General features: G+C 51.2%; 1 protein-coding gene across 1 annotated transcript in view; it reads left to right on the top strand.

Moving 5' to 3' along the window:
• Egfr (epidermal growth factor receptor) overlaps positions 1-19,992 on the top strand; it is a 197,688-nt gene that overhangs the window by 98,374 nt on the left and 79,322 nt on the right. The window lies entirely within an intron of this gene.

Below are 19,992 nucleotides of genomic sequence, written 5' to 3' on the forward strand. Positions count from 1 at the left end.
CTAGGGAAAGGAATTCTTACTAAATACGGCCCCTGACTGGTATGCTGAAGTCAACTAGTGTTCTGCGAACAGCTGCCCCGAGTAGCACTACTGATGTGCCTTTTTATTTTCCATTCAGACCCTGCAGGCGTATAAGAGAGACAGAAATTGAGCATTGATCATTAGTGCTCTCTGTAGCTTATGTAGAGTGGCGCGCGAAATTTTCAGCGTAAAGAGTGGCTTTGACACTTGCTTTCACAGTAGCCCTGCCTTCAGGGATTAGTCCAGAGTTCGCCGCCTGAGGGCGGGTCGTGAAAAGGCCTCTTTCGTGGACAGGTTCAGAAGCGACAGAGAAGAATGACACATTCCGGATCCCAGTGACGGGTGGGAATGCGACTGATTGCGGAGAAGACACCCGCGGCGTCGCGCTACACGACCGGCGCATGACTGGGAAAAGCGCGTCGCCGAAGTGGTCCTCCACTGCGAAAAAAGAATGGCTGCGAAGAAGCTTCCTTCTTACGTGACAGCTGCTCTGTTGCTCTTACCACGTAGACGGCGCATCTGCTGCTGCGTCCGCAGAAGGCCCGCGACTTCTGCGAAATGAAGAGGAAGCGACCGGGGGAGATTACGGGAATTCCCCGTCCTAACCCCATCTTGGGCATCGACAAAGCACGCAAGCAAAGGATCAGGAGGAGGTCCGATCGCTTTGACTCTGTGCGGCTTCAAACGCATCACTGTCATCGAACTGCCGTTTACATTAATCTTGTCCCTTACTTTATTTTTTTTTTGTTCTCCTAGTCCTCTCCAGTCTGAAGTGTCATCAGCATGTACCTACATACATACTCGATAGAACTTACTTGTTCCCATGATTCAGTGCTGTGAAACTCGCGCCTTGGGTGGTCGCATGTAGGCAACAAAAAAGCATCTGGAAAGGGGATCGCCTCAATTCTTTGTCCGATGCGTGCGTAATTCGCGTTTTTTTCTTCTTTCTTTTAGTGCCGCACACCTGAGAGTTAGATTAAGTGTGGCGATTTAAAAAGATACTATATTCCTAGCTTCGAAAACCAGGCGTGCTGGCGGAAGCATATTTTGGCAACTTTCTACACTCTGAACACAAAAGGAGTGAAAAGGGAATAGTAAGCCGCACTCCTTTTACGAGGCAGGGTGTGCTTTCCGAACAGTGGGGTAGATTTCCGTCGCTAAATGTACGGAACACTTACGGTTAGCAACGAAAACTAGTTCCCTCTTCAAAACACGCGAAGTCCTTGCAGTTACGAATGCGTTAACCTAGGTTTCAACCTTGTCTATTTGCTAACCGCAGGGCCTCCGGTGCCGCGTTTAAAAGACTCCTCCCGTTGTCAACTGCTTGAAGTTACCGTGCTTAGCAGTGAGAATGTACCTCTGTTGCCAAGAGTGAGCATTTCGTATATTTTGAGCTAGAAATCTATTCCGGAATTTCGAAGTGCGCTGTAGAGGACAGCTTACTGGCGTTTTGCTCCCGTATAGGCGTATTCGTGTGTAGAGTGTACTGCCGGTGTACGAGATAGGAAAAGCGACCTCTTCCCTTCTTTGCTCATTGCATTCTGTGCAGGTAAAAAAGAGCCTGAAATGAGGCTCCTTGCGAAAGCGCGCTTCGCAGCACAAATTTGTTGAGAAGTGCACGAATCTCACAGGTTGCCTTGTCCAACGAACATATCAATAACTAATAAGGCTGCGATCAGGCTCAGACTCTACGGTAACGATATTGTGTTCCATTACCACCTACAGATTCTTCCTCGAACGCTGGACACACTTTCTGTCGTCCTGAACACCGCTATGTAGTTTAACGTTCATGGCGCACTCTCCAAGTAGTCTTCACTGTCCCATCACCTAGAACCCACTTTTCTCGGTGCGAGACTCGTCCGTCCATGGTTTCGCTGTCGCTATAGTTCCGCGTGGAGTGCAAGTCCAAAGGCGGCCTTCTCAGCCGACGCAAGAAAGGAAACGGCGGGCGCGCGACATCCTTTGCGTAACAACCGACCGGACGTGCAGTGCGCGCGTCGCGCTGCCCGACTTGGCCGTAAATACAGACACGCGCGGTTCTTCTCATCAATGAGTGTCGAAAGCGGGGAGTGAGCGCCAGCACCACCATCACCGGCTGCATGGGCGCGCGGGCGTGCTCGCGTATCGTAAAGAACGCTGCGGAGGCTCCTTTAGCCGGGCGTGGGTGAGTAGCGGCGACGGCGGAAAATTACGACCGCCTCCCTCTTGGCAGAACGCGGCCGTGCATGCTGATGTGTGTAATATATGTGCTGATATGTGGCGCGAGGAGCTCCCACTGGCCCAGTCGGCGATCGGACGCGCGCGCGTCCCATAACTTTGACTTGTATGCGCCCCAGCTCATGCTTGTTCCTCGGTGCGATCCATGCCTCCGATGTATACGGACACTGCATGTACTATAAGTTTGGGATCCGCGTGGTTTAGCTTGCTGGACGTCTCTCTCCTCGCGCTGAAGTAGTAAACTCGTTATAACGAAGTTGAAGGACCCCGACGATTACTTCGTTATAGCCGTAGATTCGTTATAGCCCGTGTTCCCCGAGCTTCCAAAGGGAATCACCATTCCTTCGTTATATGCATTATTTCGCTATAAACCGTTTCATTATAACGAGGTTCGACTGTAGTTCCTATCCTTTGAGCGAGATATCTTCGGTGTTGTGTCGTGAGAGAGCATGGTATTTGCCGATATGTCGACCGACCGCGATTGTAACGTCTGGGTCGCTCTTGCCAACGCGCAACCGGAAGAATATCGTTCAGTTGTTCGGTGATAAGGGTTCAGTTGTAACGTCAGGAGTAATTTTTTTTCTGCCATTATAAGTAAAAGACTCGTTTTACACTACTACTACGTTTTAGCGACTACTCGTTTTACAATCGGGCAAATTCAATGCGTGACGCCTAGTTGCTCACGAATGAGCGTGTATAGGACGTGTGAACAGCATACTGACGCGCAGGTTAGCCAAAGGCGACCACGCAGTGGACACCTTGGGCTCCCTTCATTGTGTTAAACGAAGGAAGCGCATTTTCTGTACAACGAGGCCTTTAACGCTGTCGCATTAAAGTTAAAGCGCTCTTTTAGTCGCGACAACAGCTTTACCTGCCGTTGTGCCCTCCGCTCTGCGGCCAGTGTGCGGGAAGGTGATTAACCAGGGAGTGGCTCGGTCTCGTCGATATACCAGCGCGCGCTTTCGTGCCGCGGGCTCAGCCACGGAAGGGGGTTTCGGAGTCAAGGTTTCTCCTTCCTTTCACGAGCGAGACAAAGGGCGCACGGGCTGCTATCGAGGAACGATTGCGGGCGGCAGTTTGACCGCTCACGTTTTTTGATACGAAGCATTGATGCCGCCGGGAGTGACGGCTGCCTTATAGCGAAACCAATGTAAGATGGCTTTTCTTTGTCATGACAGTGGCGAAGCCCCCCCCCCTTTTTTTTTTTTTCATTGAGCAAGCTAGGGAGGAGCTAGATATCGTGCTGGGTACCGAATGTTTCAGCGTATAATATCAGTAATATTTCGAATAATCGAGGTAAAACGACTCTTTCTACGGCACAGAACTGCGGAGGGCGCCAGAAAAAAGTTGGTGTTAATTTGCCGGTTGAGTGAATTTATTAGCTTTTCAACGTTTTCAGTTGGGCACCTTATTACATAGATTTGTTAGCTGGGCGTCAGTTATAGCCGTATCAACTTTGGCATTTTCAAAAAGAAGAAAAGAGAACGGCATTCTCCTCGATCGCAGGGAGCTATGTCACTTTGCTTGCCGCCGCGGGACGTGTGCATCGGCGAGTGACGGGTGCAGCTCGTGGACGCTCTTCGACAGCCCCGTTTCGACTCAACCCGCAGATACATTAAGAATTTCTTGCGCCCCAGGCATTTGCGAAGTAGCGTGGTCACGAGAATACCACCTCTTCCTGCTACCATTTCACGGATGACTTGATCACTCGCTTTCACCCTAGTGATCGTACATCGACAATGGAAAATCTTGAAAACAAAACTTCCAGCAAACAGCGCATACCCTGACCTCCGTCACCTTGTAGAGGTTGTACGTGATCTCATTTGCTACGAATGCGTTATTTTATGCCCGGTGCCGAAGAAGGCCGAAGCCGTAAAAAAGCTCTGGGGCCCCTTCAGTGCCGCAGTATCCCGGGGAGCGTTTTCCACTTATCGGGCGGAAGATGCCTCGACCGTCATCTGTCGAGGCATATAAGTACACACACTTGGCTTCCGTCCAATCGAGTTCTCGTCCCGGTCGGGCTACCGGTTCGGGTAGGCACGTACAGTTTCCGTCGCTACCGCGTCTAATTCGGTTGCGTTATCGCGCGTTATGTAGGAACTGGCGATACGCAGAAGCGCTAAAAAGCGACGTGCGGCGGCTTCACCACCAGGATGAGAGAGAGAGACGGGACGCGACTGGTGTGTGGCGAACGTCGTAATGAACGCCAAGTTGGAGTCGGCAAGCTAAATATCTTTAAGCCCCTTCAAAGATTAAGGTCCAGTTCGGTCTCCCCCCCCCCCCCCCCCCCCCCTCCCCCTTTTTTGTTTAATCCTTATTCCTTTTTTTTTCGGTACAAATGGATCGCACTTTATGGCCTACCGTCCTGCGTATCTACTCGCAGTGTTGTTCCTTTTACTTCTTCTCCGAACTCCCCCCCCCCCCCCCCCCCCTCCTTCCGGAGCCTATCGCTCTGCGCGCGGCGATAGCATTCAAACAGAGAGAACTGGAGTCCAGGGCAGGAGCTTAAGAAGCAACATGTATACGCGGGGCGGCGGCGATAAAAGAATAGAAAGAAAACAACTCGCAACAATACAAAGATGCACAAAACAGGAAGAGGAGGAGGGAAGAGGTAGGCGATCTGGACGTTCGATCAGCTCCGTCGGAGAGATGGCGGAGTTCATTTGGAGCGAATCCGGTTCTTCTTTCTCCCCTTCCGAAAGGGCGGCAGATGCCTCGGAGGAACATTGCCGCCGCGCAACAGCCCCGAGCCTCCGCTGCTGCTTCCAGCGAGAGATAAGAGCGTTCGCGGGCTGCTGCACCAGCTTTTCCGCTCGGCCCGTTCGGCATGCCCGCTCTCTTTCCTCCTCCTCCTCCTCCGACTCAGCATCGCCATCTTCGCCCAATGCTCTCTGCTCCGCGAGCGTTGGCCGAGCTGCAGGCACGGCGCTTTTTAGGGCCGATCGGGCAACATCGAATAGAAAGAGCGAGGGGTGAACTTGAAGAGAGAGAAGCCCTCCGCTAGCCTCGACGAATATTAAATGAAAATGCTCCGCTGTCCGGCCCGAACGACGGAGTGGCGTCCTGTCGCTGCTTTTACGTCGGTTTGCTTTTTTTGCAATTAGAATTGATGTCCCCTTTCGCGCGGATCCATAAGCGAAGCCTGCGGCTTCTTCTCCTGCACTCGAGGTGCTCTTTTCGGATCATTATCGTGCGTGTTTTCTTTTCTCTGTCTCTCTCTCGAGTTCCGTGCGGTCGCATCGCTCTTGCTTGGCCGGCGTGTTTAAGTAAGCCTCGATTGGACAGGCCGCTGCCCGTCTGGGTTGTCACCCTTCGAGCCATAGAGACACCTCTAACAGATGAGGGATGCGCTGGAGCCTGAAAGGATCGACGGAGAGAGAGAGAGAGAGAGAGAGGGGTGGCGGAGGGGCGGGCGCACTTCTTTTTACGATCCATCTGTCTATCCCTTTTTTTTTTCCTTTTTCGTCTTCTCGATAGGCGCTGCTTCTGAGCCACTGGAGTCGCTTATCGGTCGCCGCTAGAGAGGGATGTTCATACTGCCACTCATATATAACTTCTGAATCCGCCGACCATGCAGCGTCTCTCTGGCTGTTTTCGTTCGCGGCCATATAAGCGCCAGATTGTTTGGATATATCCCCAAAGTGAAGTAATCCAGTTTGAATCAGTCTGTGGTGGTTTGCGGGTTGAATGGCCACGGAGAAATACAGGCGGCAGTGCAAAAATGTTGCGCAATGGTAGCGAGTACCTCCGGCGGACAAAACAAACAAGAAACAGGATAGAAAGAGAAAGAAAGATGTGACAGCGTAGGTTTTAGCGCCTCGTCCTTTGTGTTTGGTGCAGTGCGTTAATTCGCATCATTAGCTAGGTCACATTTTCGGGATTACACGCGAGCGCTGAGATCGACCTGCATGCTGATGTTAACGCGTTGTATCGACCGTAACCCAGATCTCGCCGTACAGGGTTGCGCGATCTTAAACTCGACATCAAACTTCCTTTTTCTCCTCGAGTTCCACATGAGGAGGTTGAAGTGTGTCATGTCATTCCGCCTTAGAAAATTTTTGATGCGGTAGCATCAAAGAGTTGTCACACCAAAACCCTGTCGAGGTACGGTGTAGCGAAATTCGCTGATTGGTCGAGACAGGTCACGCGACCATGTGACGCTATCACAACCTGCCAGCCGGGTTGTTCTTTCTCTGCATCCACGTCTTGTTCCTTGCTTTGGGGACATTCACTGTCTGGACGTTTTGCATTGAGCCAGAATATTTATGCAGTATACCCAAACTTGGCGTTGTTGTAGGCCTAATACCTCCTCGCCCTCTTTTGTCATCTCCCGTGTATTTCGCCTCTCCACGTTTTCCTTTCGGCTGCCCGTGTCTGGCGAAGAGCTCGTCCCCAAGCAATGCCTCATTTCAATTCACGCTGTTATCGGAAAGACAGCAACGAACGAAGAAATGCAGCAAAGATGCGTCTGCCGCCGATACAGGACCCGTTCTCCGCGCGGCGTCTCAATACATTACATTTACACTCGCCTCCAGTCACTTTGCGCACAACTGAAATACAGGTAGAAAAGAGAGGGTGGATAAGCTGAATAATGATAGAGCAGGGTGCTTCGTTTCGTGGCATTTTATCGCGCCAGCCGCACGGCGGACAACGCGCGAAGCGCGAGGGTTCGGACGGTATATCGCGGCAGCGCTCTTGGCTGCAATTGCTGCTGCTGCATCTCCGGTATTTACTCGGCAGTCGACTTGGGCTACCTCCTCGACGGCATACATGCGGATGATAGAGAGCATAGTGTTCCATCTCTTATACACCGTGTGCTGTCGGCATGCCTCGTGAGGTCGTGAGCAGAATCGGGCTGTCGCGCGCGCTGGACTTCGGGATATATATACCGGCGTGCGTGCCGCGCACGCCGGTGCATATGGAATGGGATGCTGACCGCATCAACGCGCTACGGATAGGGAGCTACGCGGCCACCACCGTGAGAGGGCGCACGATCGGACGATAGGAGGGAACTTGATGCGCGTTATCGCGATTTCCGCCGCTGCCGAGTTTTTGTACCAGTGCGAGAGTGCGTGCGTGTGTGTGTGTGTTTTCACGGGCACCATGGATGAGAGCTCTCGCCTGATATGCGGGGTCCAAGGAGTTATCGCTTGATGTGGCCGTATGTGCACCACGTGTGTGTGCCTTTTGGGGGACCGGTCGGTGCGAGCCACCGGTTTCGCGCGATGGTGTCCAGTTCGCGGCTTCCTTTTTTTTTGTATACTATTGGAGCGTTGGATTCTTACGTGATCGGCGTGTGCCCTGACCGCCTTGCTCAACTTCGGAAGCTGCTTTACTTTCATGTTTTATTTTCTGCCTGACTCAGTATTTGTTAGCGTCGCGTGTCCCTTCGACGAGGTGCCCATGGGCAGCGCTCTGGCGGGATGCGGTAGCCGGGTTTGGGAAGCTGCTACGTGAAAGCCTCCGCGTATATCCTAGGTGTCTATACGTGAAGACACCGAGGCGGCACCTCTGGGGATCAAAACCAATGGGGTGGACGAGGAACAAACGGCTTGACTCCTCAAGTATAGCTCGTTTTCGGCGTCACTCGTTTACTTCGAGTTATGAAAATGAAAATAAAGCAAGAATCGCTTCCCGTTTACCGACGGCAATTACAGCGGGCAGACACGACAAAGTCCACCTGCGTCCACGCTTGTGGACAGGGCTCTACAGGGTGCAACGAATGACCTCCTGATTAGAACAGCTAGAGAGAGAGAGAGAAAGCTGTATTTGACAATTTTGACTGAGTATAGCCCTCCTCGAACTTCCGCTGTTCTGACTCGCACCGAAGTAACACTTCGGAACTGGAGCTGCGTACCTTGACCTGGCAGAAAAGGGACTAACGGACCTAGAGCCCTGCTTCTAACAGTATGAAACGCATTTCTTTTGCTATTATCTATGTCATGCTTGTAAATAAGGTTCCTTAATAGGTGCAGTCGCTTCGAGCCACGCAGAGGTGGCTCGAGCACAACGCCGGTGATTGTTGTAAACGAGTCCAGTAATGGACAAAGCAAGAAAAGGAAGGAAATCGTCAGTGCGTGTGTAATGCAGAGGATTCCTATCACTTCCACAGCCTCACCTTATTATCCAGTGAGAGGCCGCAAGCACATGCGTGAAGACTCCCTCCCTGATTCTGACCTCGGATTCTGACGCACCGCTCGTGAACATACCCACTTGTTTCGCGCCCTTTGGGGAGACGCATACGCGGGAAATCGGCCCGCGCGAACGGACCCAGCGTTGACATAACGTGAAGGCGGGGATCGTCCGGCTCATTAATAATCGCTGCGATTCCGGATCCTATTCGTGCACATCACGAGATTTGGTTTTACACACTGCACCCTTACTTCAGACAGTCCGGAATCCGGAGACGCCGCTCGAACTCACGAACGTGATGCCGTCATGGTTGAGGGGAAATGAAAATAATAATAATAACAACGTGGTCCTTTTTTGTTTTGTTCTTTGCTGAACCCCCACCCCTCTTCACCGTATTGATACCCCGGCCAGCAGCAGCAGCTCGTTTATACAGATCGTCGCGGCTGATTGGGTTCACATCGAGTCGTTGCGTAATTCTTCTGCGTACAATGTTTCGCTTTCTCTTTTCGTTTCGTTCGCTAATTTTTGCTCCGGGCGTGTGTGTGTACGTCTTCGCGTTCTCGGCGTCAGCAATGTTTACGGCGTCCGTGCACGACAACCCGCGAAGCGCATGCACGACGCGTCGAGGCGGAACGGGCTGCTGCGGCGCCTCGGAAAGGTGGGCGCGCGCGTGCGTGACGTTCGGGCGAAGAAGGCGTGCGCGCTGGCTGCCGAGGAATGCGCCGTGCGCTCGGCAGTGCAGAGTGGCGTCTGAGAGTCGCGCTGTACGCGAGTGGACGGGGCTAAACGAAGCTCGCTGTGGTCTTCTCACTTCACTCCACGCACTTTCTGTAGTGCAAAAAAAAAAGAGAAAAAAAACCTTTCAGGCTAATCCGTCCAGATTAACCTATAATGCAGGCTACGCCTCGGTCATGCAGCCGTGCAGTCCTCTGCGCAGTAGTTCCACTTTTCGTTTCGCTTCTGTCTCAGGAAGTTACGCAGAAGCTGGTGCGTTTCGTCTGTGTACTACTTCCGCCTTTTCATCTACTCTTTCTTCCAGGCTTGCCTGCAAAAACCTGTCCTCTCACCTGTACGCACCCATGTATCCAATGTAGGCTTAATGTCATGTGTGCAGAGTGAATACGTAAGGGCTCTTTACTGTTACGCTGGCGAACCTTATTGCCACGCAGGTGACGTCCGTAAGGAGCACTTTTTGAATGCTTTTAATTGGTGTATACACGCTTGCCATTAAACGGAGAGCGAAGTTATTAGACACCACGCGTTGAGAAGGAGACTACACTGCAAACCGAAAAACACCCGGATAGGAGTAAATGGCTCATCGCGTAGCGCACTCCCGAAAAGGGGTTTTTATACTCCTCAGAATAGGAGTATATCGTCTACTCCTCTGCTTGAAGGGATACTTTCGGAGTGCTAGAAGGAGTAAAGTGTTACCGCTCTGCAGACGGGAGTTTATTTAGGAGTAAAGTTGTGATCACAAAGGAGTTAGCATGGCAATTAATAGGAGTATTATATACTCCTTTGCAGCTACTTTTATAGTACATTTCAGGAGTACGTGCCTGTTCCTTTTAAGTAGTTTTGACAGGAAACTTTTGGAGAAATTTTTCTTACTATAGGGTTACATTTATGATTCCCAGATGAGTATATTACTTCACTTGATGCGGAAGCCGATTTGAAATAAAGTATTCGTATGGAAGGCTCATTTTAGAGCTTGATATTCCAGGATAAATGCGTCGATGAACTTGCAGTGATTTATTTCAAACAATATTTTATTGGGTACAAAACATTTGAGACATGTGTTCGGCAGCTTGCTTTCCACGGTTACAGAGGACCAACGTCTTGGCCCCTGTAGAAAAGAAGAGTGTCTTAACCCACGCTGTCTTTGGGTACATAATTTAAATACCCAAAGGAATGAAAATAGAGATGCCACACTTGAAAGCAAGGAGGGAACCTTGAAATGCTTCGCTGTCAACATACAGGCTCCTTCTGAAAGAAAGATTAGAAAAACAAATGCATCAGTGGAATTGCACCTCTAAGCTTGAAGTATGACGTGCTTCAAGTGTAGAAGTCAACGTCCCAAAGCCGTTCAGAGTGCACTTTTCAATAAAGTAGATATTATTGAAGTTTAAACGTTTTTCATGACAAAAGATTAGCTAGCAGAACATAGTAGGTAATCAACTAGCTAATACATACCTGTACGCTGTCGGATGACAGCGGCTAAACGCGGTTTTCAGGGAATCACAAATTTCAGAGAGCCGCTTTCGTAAACGTTAAGGCAATACGGCGAATGGGAAGCAGCATCGATAGGGAACATTTTTTCCGCAAAGCATAAAACTGAAAAAAATAAAATGGTCTTACTGAGGCACTTGCGCATTCGCGCTGCCTTTGGCTGCGTTCCTGCACCGAAAGAGGCCTCGAGATATAATTTTTTTTTACTTGTCAGAGGTTCCTCATGCTTTTCAGGCACCATATCAGAAGCAATTACTGAAATCAAAACATGCAAACAAAAGACAGCGCTTTGCATACACGCAGCGGAAGCTTACATGCAATTTCCTTGATGGGAGAGCCCGCAGCTACACATTTTCAGGACGTCCTCATTCTGTGTATAGGCCAAAGGCAGGTCAAGGGTGACTGACATAGCAGGCATTGTTAGGAATAGAAAGCTACCACCAGACCCACCCTCCCGCCGCCACCTGTCTTCTGTTAAGCTTTGCCCTCACATTCGTGGCCAGGGTTCAAAAGAAAACATTCTACACAGGTCTATGGCTGGGAAAGGAATATGCTTTCGGGAAAGAACGCCAACCAGAAAAAAAAAAAAAACATGTTTGGGAATCAACAAGGGGAAGCTTTGGGCCACTTGGTCAGACATGTTGGGGAGGAGGAATAACCGCAAACTTGACAGGACTGAAGATCGAGAAGATACCGCTCGTCCTGTCCTCTTCTCGATCTTCAGTCCTGTCAAGTTTGCGGTTATTCCTCCTCCCCAACATGTTTGGGAATCTTCTTGGTTCTTTCAGCAGGTGGGACTGCGAGTGAGTCACAGCTTGCTTTTTTTAAGCCTTCGGTTAGTCATCCGCCGGGTCACTGATCGTAGACAGTTGATGCAAGGATAGTTCCCTCGAAGTCAGTCTTGTCAACCCGCGCTTCCTTCCTTGTTCATTTGTTTGGCATCCGCTTTGTGCTGCTTCAGTTTTTCTGGGAAATGCTTGCTTTCGCCAATGTACTACGTCCAGCACGAGCAGGGGATCTCGTACACTGGCGTAAGCTTTATTCTTTTTCTTTCGCTGCCTTCCTGGGATCAGCAGTCTGAACCGGAACGCTTGCCTCCACGAGTTTCACATAATGGAATGTGTTCGGAAACTGCACGCGAAGTGGAAACTTCTTTTAACATTTTTCAAATGCGAAGAGCTTACAAGATACCACATTTTGGAACTAGACGCCTAACCATCCAGAAAAGGCAGCGTTCAGTATGGTTGAAACCTCATGTCCGCTGCCGAAAATCGCTGCAACGTTAAGATGCCACCAACTCGGAAAATGTAACAGTTTAGCTAATCTCCGTGAGCGCTAAGGCGTCGCCATGTCCTGTGCTATGACTGAAAAGAATAAAATCGCTTGCATTGTTTGCATAACAAGGCCCTCTTAAAACACAGGAAAGGAAGCAACCCATTAGGGCACGGTTCTCAGCACTGTTCGTAATAACGTGACAAAAATTCACAGACCCCAAGGCTGTGCATTTTCACCTGTCATTGCCTGTACAGCTTTTCCATATTCATGGGGCGTGAACGCATGAAGAAAATTTGGTCCCTAGAAGAACTGACCGTACTTCCAGCTGTACATGTTAGCGTAACAGCCACGACTGCAGTGCCACACTCTTTTTTTCAGCCGCATGCAACAACAAATTTCTCAGATACTTACTTATGCCTGCTGTGTGAGTTGGCTCCACCGGACCACAATGAAGCCTTTGCTGTTTTGCTGTTCTCGTTAAGCCTTTCATCTCGGCGCACCCGTGGTTCACAGCAAGTCTACGCACACTGAAAAGGGAGCGGCGTTAAGTGCATGCGCGTCTATGGCATCAAAGGAGAGTTTAATACTGCTTACCAGAACACACGACGATGATAATCCGGTCTTTAGTATTCTTGCAATACAGCGAAAGAACGAGAGGGGCCGACGATGTCGAGAAAACTGGTGCGTCACACACACATCGTCATGTCGGCGCGGCGAAACGGCAACAGCCAACGCTTGTATGCTGCGTAGACAATGAATGACTAGCCGCTGCTTCTGCACATATTGCTGGCTTGAGTGAGACGTTCATTGCAGCACGTTTGCTGCTAAGGTCGATGATGTCCAGTCTTACGTCACGACAAGAGCGCGCAAAGGAGCGGGTGGCAAACTGGCGGCTTCGGGGAGGTCGACGCGTCACACACCGCCATGTTGGCTCGGCTGAGCTCGGCTGGCTAAGCCTCTCGCAGACTGCCGTCGCAGGCGATGCAACACCAAGAGTTCTCCGAATACACTGGGGGCTTCACAGGCACTGTCTGTGGTGCACATTGGTGCGCGAGGTTGCGGCGATCCAGTGTCTTGTAACATGACAAACGTGCGTGAAGCAGCAAAAGCACAGGCGAGCAGGCAGCGACGACAGAGCCGGCGTCGTCACCTGCAAGTGCAGCGAACCGGCAGCTGCCACTAGGCGGCGGGCAGACACTAAGGAGTGCATAAAGGGCCTGAAGGAGTATTGAAGCCGACATACTCCTTCTTGGAAAAGTAGTAAAATCATGTAAAAGCTTAATTTTACTCCTCGATTTCGCGACGGCAGTAAAAAAGGAGGATTACCTCTCTTTTACTACTTAAAGTCGATTGCGCAATTTTCAATAAGGAGTTTAAAAGCGGACACTAGCCATTTATATTCCTATTTGGGCTTATTTGTGTTTACAGTGTATGCACACGCGCTGTACGCCGAGCCGTGGGGCGCTTTAGGAGGGCTTTGTCTCAACTTTTCTTCTCGGCGTCTATGTTTCGCGCTCCGTTTAGTTGCAAATCGCTATACTAAAGACCCGAAGCTGCACCGCGTGGCACGCCCTCACACTTTCGCTCATGTGGTGCGTGTGTAGCACGCGTGTGCTTATTCCCGCTCGCTTAGATCTAGTCTGGCGTTGTATACATAGGTTGCACGTGTCGTCACTTCCGCCCCCATCAAGCGCTTGCGGCCATGCTGCCGAGCCATTCGGCCGTCCCCGCCCGTCCGCCCTGCGATGCCGGACCACTCCTCGGACGCTTTGGATTATTTTCTTACCTTTCGAATGCGATGCCTACTCCACAGAGGAATGAACCATTCAGTGAAGGCTACTGGTCTGAATTTATTCGATCGGCGCGTGTAGCTACGCAGACGAAGTGAAAATTATTGACGATACAGATCCGTACACGCTGCGACCGGGAGTCGACACGACGATGGGCGTTGATGTGTTCCTCGAAGTGGCCCACGGGGGATATTGTGTACTCCTTCCAGCTTTGTGAAGTTGGAAAAAATGAAAGCCTTCGAATCAATGGGACCACACAATGATTTCTACAGCAGGTGGGTGAGAAGCCTGTCTGCGATGCGCAAGCAACGAGACGAAAAGCTCGGCCTCGGCACGCCGCTTTCTCTGCCGTCATTGCTCGCTGCGGTCGCAGCGATCCGAAAAGGATTGCCTATTCCTGTAGCTAGGATGCAGCGACACGGGACCCAGTCTGGGTTTGTGTTTTCAGACAAATTGGATGGCGTCAATCAAAACAGCAACATTCAAGAGTGTAGCCACTGCTTCCCACGTTTTCGTTGAAAGGGGGTTTCTGCAGAAATGGTGCAAGGCGTGGTGTTCACAGCGGGCGACACAAAACGGCGAGCAGCGCAGAAGACGGCCAGTCCAACCCAAGCGATCTCGTGCAGAGCGGCGGCACTTCGTCTTTCAGCGACGCTTCGTCGTCGTTGGCGCTACGGCAGCGATCGGCCTAGGCGGTATCAGGCGCGCCCGTCGTGGTTCGCTACATCGTAAACATTAAGTTGACGACACAAGCCTCTTACCTGTCACAAAGTGCACTCCGAACACAATTAAATTTGGGTTGTCGGGGTCCAAATCATCGCGCTTAATGCGAGCCAGCCACAGCTCGCGCAGATTCCTACTGTGTCATGGAGCGCTCGCACTTGCATGCCTGCGATTATCTTGCGAATGCAGATGAAGTTCGTGTTAATCGGCTTCTTGTTTCGCCTGGAGCTGCCGCTACAGTCATAGCAGCCAAGGGTGGCACACAAAACCATACCGAATCTACGGATGGACGAGAACCGACACGTTGCGAGCTAACACAGGCAGCGGAAAGCTAGAGGCGGCCTGGCAGTGGTTCGGCAGCATGGCCGACTCGCAACCGACTGCCACCGGATGTGACGTCGGTGCAAGCTATGTATACAGAGAGAGAGAGGGGGGGGGGGGAAGAGACGCTGATCTAAGGAAGAGCTGTGCTTGCGAGGCGAGGACGAGCGCCGCCTGTCTGGGCTGTAGTGTAGAAATGCGAAATCTTCTCTCCTGTACGCGTCGCTTTGTCAAACAGCTCCGCGCGCAACAGCGGTGCTTCCATCGAGGACCCTATAGTAACGACTGTTGGGCGATGTGTGAATAAACAGTGCGCACGCCTCTTCCCCGAGTCTTGTTCTGGTTTGTGGTTTGGTTTGCGTCCTCTCTGCTGGCCCATTTTCGTAACTTCCGAATGCCGCCAAAACATAACACCATAAATAATAACCATTCACATAGTATTGCTTCGTGCAGCGCCGGCGAGCGTGAATATGACGCTTTCGTGCCGGTTGAAATCGTTCGCGCCGATATCGTGAATATCACCGACCGCCTCGGCCGACGGGTAATAAATTTAAACTTATATGTGTCAGGTGCAGCTTTTATATAACATGTTTATATAATGTACCGTAGTGCAGCGTGATCAACGCTTGCGGTGTTTCTTTTCTGTTTTGTTATGCTGTTAGTGGCTATTTATTAATAAAAATAACAAAGGAAGGAAAAGATGCAACTAGCCGCGGCATCTGCCATCGAAGCCTGAAGCACCTGAGCTGCGGCTAGCGGGAATAAAAGGACAAGGAGAGGGAAAGAAAGGAGGAGCGATAGTATGGGAAGTATAGGGGCAGGGCTGGAACATACGCAATCTACAAAATGGCAATAATCTTTTCTGTGCGCATTATTCTTTTTTTCGTCCCTGTGTACGCTTTTGCCAAAATGGGGGCCCGTCGCTTGCGGTGGCTCAGTGGTTATGGTGCTCGGCTGCTGACCCGAAAGACGCGGGTTCGATCCCGGCCGCGGCGGCTAGAATTTCGATGGAGGCGAAATTCTAGAGGCCCGTGTACTGTGCGATGTCAGTGCACGCTAAAGAACCCCAGGTGGTCGAAATTTCCGGAGCCCTCCACTACGGCGTCTCTCATAGCCTTAAAACCAAACCTGAAAACAGCTTTAACTTCCGTCGCCCTGCATCATTATGTGTGACGTGAGGGTCCAATAAAGTTATTATTATTATTATTATTATTATTATTATTATTATTATTATTATTATTATTATTATTATTATTATTATTATTATTATTATTATTATTATTATTAATTTCGTTCAATCTCGGCGTTGACTGTCAGTGTAGCGCACACAGCGCGCAGGAAGGGCTCGTTGGACGTCAGAATAGTCAGTGCGGTGGAGCGAGTGAGAAGAGTGCCGGTTTGTATACGACTGCAAAGAATATATACGGGCATCGTTACAACCTGCGCGGATACGTCGCTTTCCAGACTCCCTTGTAACAACCGCGAGCATACATACATGCAACACATCTATACTGCTCGGATCGCGCACCCGACACGTGTAATGGGCTTACCTGAACACGGCCTGCGCGGATGTCACGAATTCAAAGCCCAGCAGCAGCAGCACTGATGGCGCACAAATGTAGTATAAACGCTCAGATCGAATGCAACGCACGCCCTCTGGGCGCTTCCAATCGCGAGCCCCATAAATGTATTCGCGGGCTCCGAAGCGCGCCCATGTGTATGAATTGCCGCAGCAATCGGAAGCATCAAAGGCGTGCTGCTCGCTCCGACCGAGGCGGCTGCCGGTTCATACATATTTCACACTTTGACGACCGCGATGGAGGAGGCACTTTGCATCCCGTTTCACGGATATGCGCCGGCGCTGGCTGGCTGAAAGCGGTTCGGCTCTATAAATGGCGAACGCGTGGGCCCGTGGCCGCCCTTTTAAGCCCTTCTGCAAATGGTAATCTCGCTCGGTGTAGTGGCGGATGAGATGCTACGAATCGCGTGAAAAAGCAGCAGGTTTCTGTGTGCAAGTGCGGTAGAGTCTCGTTGCTTCGAACCCGCTTAATTCGAACTTCCGGTTATTTCGAACTGACGTTTGGATGCCAACGACCTAAATTTGAACTTCTCATTACTGGAACAAACTTTCGGTAAGCTTCGAGTTGGTACGTGTCGAGATTCGACGGTTTACTCGGGTAAGCCGCTGCGGAGAACGTTAAGTCGGGCAGTTCGTGTGGCGCTGCAGACAACGGGGACTGCGGTTCGCCACGCTGGCTGTGTCCTGTGTCAGAAACACATAACTTGAGGCCTTTTATAGTTGAATTTCCTTAAAAATGATTTGTTCATACACGAAGTTAGCCATGTAGGTGTCGGATGAAAGTAAAAAAGAAAATTGGCAGTGGTTTAGCTCTTATTAAACCTGGAGGATTGCGAAAGCAACGAGGAGAGAGTTAAAAAAAGGTCGGAATGGCCGGTTCGTCTATGATCGTAAAGCACTTCAAGTCGTCTTCGTCCACTCGTCCGGCGACACGTTGCCGGTTGGGGCAGCAACTCCAAACTTCTTGAGACAAAACTGATTTATTGAAGACGGGACCGAATACAAGAACTTGGAGAAAAAGGTGGGCTAAAAAAGGGCTTTTAAAAAGAAGGGCCGTAAGAAAGCGGCCGAGACTGGGACTCGGCGCGCTCGTCCTGCTCTTTGTTCGCAGCGGGTTTTTATCCCCTAGATAATTGGGCGGAGCTTTATTAAACCTGCTCTCGCCCAATTCCGACCAATACCGCTGCAATGACACTCTAAATAAAAGTGGGAGGAGCCCAGTGCTCGCCTGAGCCCGACTCTAGAGGCGCCAGTAAGTCCACTGCTTAGCTATTTCAGAAGTCGCCGACCTTACTGACCCCCCAGCCACTTCCTTTCAATGGGAACGGTCGTCGGCCCCTTGCGGCCCCGACAAGGCTGTTCGCGGTCTTTCTCCCCATTCTCCGCGGGCTTGGACAGCGTCCGAAGTGCGCGACGCGCTGTCATCATTGTCAACCCCTCCCGACTTCAGACGACACGGTACGGGGGGGAATTACCTACTGGCGTCGTAGGCTTCTACCTTAACAGAGAGAGAGAGAGAGGCGATGGAGAGCGCGCGGCAGCGGCGGCGGCCCCGGCGCGCTAGCTATGCGCCGCTACTGCGCATGCGCAACTGGCGAGCGCGGCGGCGGCACCTCTGAGTCACCAGCGCAGCGACGGCGGCGGCGGCGCGCAGCTGTGCGCCGTGTGACGCGACTGCTCCTCGCGCATGCGCAGTAGGGCCTTTGCTTGGCTCCGCGAAATGGCTCGGCGACTCGCGTAGTGTTGCTTTCGCAACGAAAGGGGGGGGGTTAGGGGAGAGAGAGACTGGCGCAAGCGTTTGGAAAGTCGATGCTGCTTGAAAAGTGCCGAGCGCATGGCAAAGAACGGTGGGTATACTCGCGAAATTGGCAGAGGGTCGGACGATGATAGTGATGTACACGCAGTGCATATCCGCGTCGGGTGCCGGTTCATGCAGTGACTTACAGCCATCTGGCGCTTAGATATACGGTTAGGGTCATGTACGATGGGTTTTAAAGTTTTTTTTTTAGTAAGACATATGGTTTAGAATATTATTGCGTTTCAAGCGGAAGAACAGAGCACACAGCCTTCTTTTTTACTTCCTAGGGCGGCCAGAAAAGTCTGTAGTCGGATACAGCACAAGAACGAAGCGGCTTTTCCCCGACAAAGGACCCCCTCTTCCAGCCAATGGCGTCGGCCAATTTCGATGAGCCTGCTAGCATGACAATACAGGGAGCAGACTATCCCCTTTCATCTACCTCTCCCTGCATTGTCACGCTAGTAGGCTCATGAGAATCGGCCGACGCTTTTGGCTGGAAGAGGCTCCTTTGACGGAGAAAAGCCGCTTCTTTCTTGAGTTGTACAGTACTCTTCCCGGCGACGCACGTGTTCATGTACTGCACATGACACGATGGTCAAAGGAGGGAACGAACAGTCGGCGTTTGCCAGTTGCCTCCCAGCGGCGCGGGGCGCTCTACCGAACAGAGCGGGCAGATGAAATGTTTTGTTTGTTTCGTTTCTCGCTGGCGAAACCAGACTGGGTCGGTTTGCTGGGCCCGTCGCCTCGCTTTGTCCCGTTGCACGAGCCGCCTATTTTCGGAGCGGTCATGCATTCGTGGGCGGGGTGGCTAACGAAACGACGCTTTCTCAAGCCCCCCGCTCTCTTCCGGCTCCGCCGTGTTTTCTTTTCTCGTCTTTGTCGCTCCTCGTGGATAGCTTGGCTGACGCTCTCAACCAGGACCGATACCTGGCTGTAGCTGTGTTCACGTGAATGCGACAGAACTCGACTCCAGTCCATTTTTTTGAGGGAAAGTGAAAAAACGCCGAGGAGGTGAGTAGAGGACGAATCACCCTTTCTTTCTCAAAACCTGTTTCCTCTCTCGAAAAACCGACTCAAGGCGCATTCTGTCGCATTCATGCAAACACGGCTTCTGAGTTCATCGTTTCTATGTCGAAAGGTAAATCAAAGACGGGGGGAGGGGTGAATGTGGAAACAATCGTGTATTAAGGTTTATGCGCGTGCTGGAGGACGTCTGTGAGCTAAGTTATTCGGTAACGGGGGCGGAGCTTCTACTACGGCGTTACACTGAATTAGTCGCTACTAAAAAAAAAAGCAAATAAACCTTTAGCATTTATGTTTCTTCCAACTGCTGTCCTTTGCAACGTCTTGCACGAGTATTCACAATAGCGGGTGTACGTAGCGTTGTGGTAAAGGTTACCTTGATACTCGCTTGGCGTGTTGTAATGCGTGGTGCCTCTGCATTTGTTATTGTTGTTTTTAGTGAAAGATTTAGTTTCATTGAACTAACGATGCACTGATATCAGAAAACCTTCGGCAAATTTTTCTGTTGGTCCCCTTATAGCTCATTTATCGAAGGGAAAAATCACTCGCTACACTGCCTTTGAAGTTTCTACGGTTTGGCGCCTTCCATGCGCCTGACGAAAGCTAAAGCTATATATACAAAAAAACAAGCACGGGAGGAAAACTGCGGCGCGTTACTCGCTCGTGAACCCGAGTGACCCTCGGAGACGACGTCCGACCGTCCCGTCGGCGGTGGCACACGGAAGAGCGCGCGTCTCCGATTGTGTTCGGAGCAGGAAGGTTGGGCGCTTTGCCCACCGCTGAGCGCAGCGCGCGCTCGCGGTCTTCGTCTGGCAACTCCGGTCGCTTAACCTGTGCGCGCGCGAGAAGAGGGAGGAGAAGCGCGAAGCCCGTGGCGGAGTGGGAGG

The sequence above is a fragment of the Amblyomma mixtum genome, chromosome 5, assembly GCF_055824585.1.
Source record: "Amblyomma mixtum isolate Tamu chromosome 5, ASM5582458v1, whole genome shotgun sequence".
Taxonomy (NCBI): Eukaryota; Metazoa; Arthropoda; class Arachnida; order Ixodida; family Ixodidae; genus Amblyomma; species Amblyomma mixtum.